We start from the raw sequence: 6,118 nt of genomic DNA, 5'->3' as shown, positions 1-6,118 counted from the left end.
GCTCAGGTCCACTTTGAAATCACTCTCAGATTCTATATCGTCAGAAAATACGGTGAGAAGGAGCAACGCATACCTTTCATTAATACCGGGTTTTCCGTTGCTTTAGCCTTCATGTCAGAATAGGGAGGTTTGAGATGAATCGAAGTATCACATGCATAATGCGCTTGAATTCTTTCCTCCCCTCCCTCCTTTGTGCACCTTCTATAGTCAGACTAGTAGAGGAATGGAAAATAATCCTAGTACCAAGCGCAGGAAATAAGACATGCAACAGGAACGAAGCGACATCATGACCCGAAACCTCGTTCCTAGGATTTTTCCCTTGTAAATTGAGGATCGCGGGAAAAGTGAATTCGGTGCCAAGCGTCACAAAACATGCAACCGGCGAAAAGCGCAGGAAAATATGCAATTGTAACGGTGCCAAGCGCGGGAAAAACGGGAAAGGGGTGCCAAACGCGGGAAAAACGCAACCGATAAAAAGCGCGTGGGAGGCACGTGACAAGTGCGGGTAAAAATATAATCAGGGATAAGCATTGATCAGTATTCACTATGCATGTTTTGGTTCAATTATTCCTGAATGATCTCAAATTAGTTAAATATTTGTTGTAGTCTATACTTTCGCGTTTAAACCAGTTCTAGAGCTTAACAAATACCAAAAAATGCAAAAAGGAAACATTTCGATAATCATCGCTTTCATCTACTGCTGCCTGACTAGTTTTTATTTTCCTCTTTCCGATTCTTCAATTATTACTTATTCGTAATAAAAATTTCAACAAACAGCGCCATTGCAAATCTCTTGTGCTCACAATGCAGAATGGTATGAGTGAAGTAAATTATTAAGCAAACAATCATCTCTATAACAAAAGAACTACACCTTAGTGTAAGCTGGTGGCATTGTAAATCGAGATCCTTCTGTGGTTTTGTGGCGAACAATAAGATTAATTACGAAGGAACTGAGATCCATCTGTTTGGGATAACGGATTTCATCTAAATTCATTAGATAAACAGCCAAAGCAGGTGTCACGAAAATATTTTTACGCTAAAATTGGTGAGCTGGAATATTTGTTAACATAATGTCGTGGAACAAGACGTCCTATGTTAAGTATCCCGAGTATAAAGGACAGCCTAGCTTACCCAGAGAACAAGTTGATGCTATGGTCGCAAGGCTTAATACAACAAAAACATCGGAGGACGACGGAAACGCCACGAAACCTAGCGCAAAACAACTTAGTAAGGAAGAAATTGATGAAATGTTGGATAGACTAGCTCACGCTGAAAGGAACAAAGAGAAAACCCCGGAGAGACAACGGACTGGAGCGGCCCGAGAAATGGGGATAGTGAATACGTATGCATGGACGGATGGACGAGTGCTGAGAAGTAGGGTTACCAGAGCGGATGGGAACTGGTATTAATCGTAGCTCTTCCAATCCTTGGAATTCCGACGCTCAAGATTGGAAGCAAAGTAGATGTCATGTTACAAAAGGGTAGGGAAAATTACAGTATCGATCAGTGGAAAGTACTGCTTGTTAGATTCATTTGAATGGTCCATCTGCAGACTAGAGAGTTGAAGCGTCTTTATAACAGCAGAATAGTAGAACGTGCCACAAGAATAGTACAGCTCAGTAGTTTTCACACTTTTAGGATTTCTTTCACGCAAACAAAAGCTAGAAGCATCTTGCACAGCAAACAGTCTCACAACAAAGTGCTGCTCTTTAACTTTCGCTTGATTAATATTGTGGCACTTCTTTGGACGATTTTGTCTGGAGACTCAAAAGTTAAAATCATGTTTGTACAGCGTAATAACAGCACCACAGTAGAGCAATTCTCAGTATATAGCTTTCAGAGCTTTCATATGAATCGTCAAACTTTAGGATTTTGTCGGCATAAAGTGAGTAGCGGTTGGTCCAATAGTTAAATACCAAGATTTCAAGAAAAATAAAAAGCTGATTTGATCACCGATGCTAATAAACAATTTTGAATTAGCTGGATAAAAAATACTCCAAATCAACAACTTCTTCGACGCCAGCTGAGGGTAAGGTAATTCCGGCAGACGAGGCAACGTCATGTGCTGGACCCTGTCTTCTCTATCACAGTGTTTTCGTTCAATATTTTCAATTTTCCTTCAATATTTTAATTGCTGCTAACCGGATTTTAAATTTGGTTAACTACTTTGTTGTTATAAATTAGAAGACTACATCATTTTAGTCCAAACAAAATTGTTGTCAAAATTAAGGTTACTCCAGCTAAATTTCGTTTCAAGCATGTTTTGTCCACTCTTGTTCAGGAACAAACTGACCTGGGACGCTACTAGCTGACAGCGGGATCTTTGGATTCCGTATGAGGTAAATAGTAAAAGCATCGGGGTATGACTACTTCGTGGGACGTGAATTGCGAATTGTGAGGTCAATTGCCTCATGCATACACTGAGCAATCAGGCAGTACACTTAATTTGTGAAATACTTGAAAACTCAAATAAAGATTGAGCGATATCTAGCCAGTTTGTGGTAGATGATTGCAAATTAACGGATCAATGGTTTTAGATGGTCAGAAAGTTGTTCGAATGGTTGATAAGCCTTTATAGCTTGGTGATACAAATTAAACTACAATTTAGGAAAGGCGCTATTTAGTTCTGTTAATACTAGCATTTCGAAGCTTTTAAAAAGTTCTAGAAAAACTGTATTACTACAACTCTGTAGGGTGTTGTTGATCCATAAATCCTTAGCAGACAAAACGTTTTTTTATTTTTTTATTCTACTATTGTGTGTGGGCTTTAGTCTTGAGCAAACGCTAGACAAACAGCTTTATAATCCGATAGAGGGAAGAAATTAACGATGCATAAAACAATGCTATAATTAGAAACTACGAAGATTGTTCTGTAAGTAAAATGAAAAGACGGCACTGGGACTGTATGTTTCGTATACAAGCACCGGCAGATGGACGGACGAGGATTCTGCTTTAATAGCTTTTTTTAGATGCGCAGCTCCTGGGCTTAGTTAGTCTCAGCAAGATTTGACTCCAAAAGACGATAAAAAAAACAATAAATAAATAAATAAAAATTAAGCAAATATAGCCAGTCAGATGTTTGTACGTGTATTCTTCCATAATTTCCTATTTCAAGAGTTAAGAGAAATCGCTCTACCGTGTTCTTGGGCTTCTATGCATTCCTTTGCAACTGAAGCGAAAGAGGCAGTAAATTTGCATTCGCGCGTGTAAAGCTGTGGCATCAGAGCGAGCGAAAGGGACCTTGGGACGAGTCACAGGTAAGCTTGTTTATCTTTGCGAGCGATTGAATCTACAATTCTTCTTATCTACTTGACTTTCCACTGTCCTTTAAATGAAAATGTAAAGTTTAAAGGATCAGTGTGATATACAGCATTCAAAACACAAGGCGAACATATTTTCTTGAAGACTATCAACTGTGTTGTCGAAGGCTGTTGTTGTGCGTGTTGGAGTTGATATCATGACTTCTCAGCCGTGGGGAACAATAACAAAACCGCCTTTCGAACTCGGATATCAGAAGTTAGACAACGAAGAAATAGAAAATATGGTGGAAAGATTAACCAGACCAAAGACAACTCCGGCGCAAGAGAAAAAGCGGCCACGACCGGCCATTGAAAAGCGACAACTATCGCAGGAAGAAATTAGCACAATGGTTGCCAGGTTAGCTAACAAAGAAACAAATGTAGGCAAAACACCGGACATACGGAGAGTTCATCGATATAAGAAGGAGTGGGGCGCTGTTCTTAACTCTTATGCTTGGAATGGACGCAATCATCAAGCGATCCTATGTGGAGAGGAGAGTCCGTGACCTTGCAGTATTTATTTTCCACATCAGTCACGAATCATTTGAATCATTTGGGTCGTCACTTGGTCATGCTGACGATCTGAATTAATTACGGTTTGCAATAATTCTTTTATCACAATAAGCACTTAACTACTTGAACTGAATTTGAACGCCTCACGAGTTGGCGAGTGGATTTTACAGCTGATTTTAGTCAGCGGTTAATCTGATAAGCTGTGTGAAGTGATATTTTGCGAACCGTGCGCAACTAAAAATTTTCCAGTTGTTTTACGGTAACTGCTATTTGTAATCCTCACCTGTACTGGGATGAATGTTTGTGAATTTTGAATTTTATTCAATCGATTGGCCTTATTATGTTTTAAGGGCCAGTGAGATATGAAAAGTTAGCAATGATGCTTACTACGTTTACGCGTTGTACGTTTCTCCGACGGCTTGTAAGGCGATAGTTCAAGCGAAAAGGATCGAAAAACGCGTCCTTAAACCTTATTTCGCGTGTGCAAACTTGAAACACGAGAGGTTTCGCGAAAAAGTCTGACGCGACTTTTATGGGAAGAAGCTTGAGAGAAACTGCTTGTAGCCCCTGCTATAATTTTAATAAGATAATGATGTTTTCGATGCAGCTGCGTCTGTAGAATCTTTACTCAAAACAGACTGCCATCGATATTTTAAGATAGACAGTCTTGAAGGAGGCTACCTTGATTGATTCTCATGCAGTTCCGTGAGAGAACGAAAACAGCACGAAATCACCAGATAAAAATAAACGATTTATTTTGAAATTTTGTGGCTGCACAGTAGAGTCTGACCGCGGGTTAGTGACATTGACCCCGGTATTCGCGAATTTTAATTTAAACAAAAACAACTGATGTTGGTGAGTATGAATATTGAATGACATGTTTGAGTCCTGTCTAGCTGACGCGTGAATTATTAAAAATTTGGGGATGTAAAAGCATAATGAGCTGCAGGTTTATCGAGTTTTCGACTCTTTTAGTATTTTGAGATACAACTTGCGGGGATAATTTAAAAGTCACATCCGAATGAGTATTAATCCCATGCGAGTGAAAACAAATGTTATTGGTGGTTGATAAGAATTTTCATAATAACTAAAACAAAGCAATTATGCAGAGTTGATTGGATTTGTCTGGAGCATCTTTGTCATGTAAATTAAGTAAAGCTCTTGGTTCTATCAGCATATTGATATTGTTGGTTTTCGCTTGTGGTAAAGTGACACAAAACGCTGCAAATCGATAGGAGAAAATTGAAATTTTAAAACACAATGGCGAAAAAGCCTTGGGGAACCATTACACATCCTAAAGAACGAAACCCGGAGTTCCTTATGGGATACCAGAATCTGAGAAGCGTTGAGGTTGAACGCATGGTGGACAGACTATTTGTTCGTGACTGGGCAAATCGGAATGAAAGAAACAAGCCAAAACTCGAACGCAGAACGAACGTAGAACCAACAGATATCGGAAGTGAAGAGATTGAAAAGATGGTGAACAGGTTAACAAGGGATGCAGAGAAGAAGGCAACAGCGGATAGCAACAGGACTGGAGCCATGAGAGAACAGGGAGTCGTGAACACTTATGTATGGAAAGGATGGAATTGACTGACTGCTGCGTGTCCAAGGCAACGATCCCTTACACAGCACAGAAATGCGTGAATTCAGTGTAGTCTGATTAATATGATCATTGCTTCTCGAAGCATATTGACTTTAAAGTTTGCCATTTATCAGGAAAAGGAAGTTTCCGGTGTGCTAGAAAATATAAATATACTTGGTCCCAAGGGTATTTGTTGATAAACACTGGTTGGTTCATCAGGTTTATTTTTGTTCGGATATCATGTTCATTACTTGGTGGATGCTATTTTGTAAATACATTACTGAAGTAAACCTTAAGTGATTCTGAGTTTGTGTCAAGCTGTTGTCAGTTGTCTAACGATCGCAAGACTTTGAATCGTCCCCTCATTTAACTCGGTCGATCAAGCCATGCCACCGAGAGCAAATCGCCTCCCAAGAGGCTGATTTTCGGGAGTTCTCACACGTTCTATAGTTATCATTTCTAAGAGTTGCTAAGCGAACTAAGGTGGAGTCTACTCGTATAGCCTATGCGCCCGTCGTTTCGAGGAGCTTCGTTTATACTCTTTATTAGAATTATCAAGTCACGCTGTTACTGAGCTAAAGGCCACCCCAGGGCCGCAGCCAGCATCTGTGAGGCAAGACAATGCCGCTTGCCTCGTCTAAGTCTCCCCCCAAAATTTAAAAATAGTGTTGGTTGAAAAATAATTCCCAAATAGTGTTTACAATTGCGTCCTGAGGCCTTA

This window comes from Pavona decussata, unplaced genomic scaffold (assembly GCF_977016875.1).
Source record: "Pavona decussata unplaced genomic scaffold, jaPavDecu1.1 SCAFFOLD_133, whole genome shotgun sequence".
NCBI classification, from domain to species: Eukaryota; Metazoa; Cnidaria; class Anthozoa; order Scleractinia; family Agariciidae; genus Pavona; species Pavona decussata.
Note: the sequence above shows the minus strand (reverse complement) of the source record.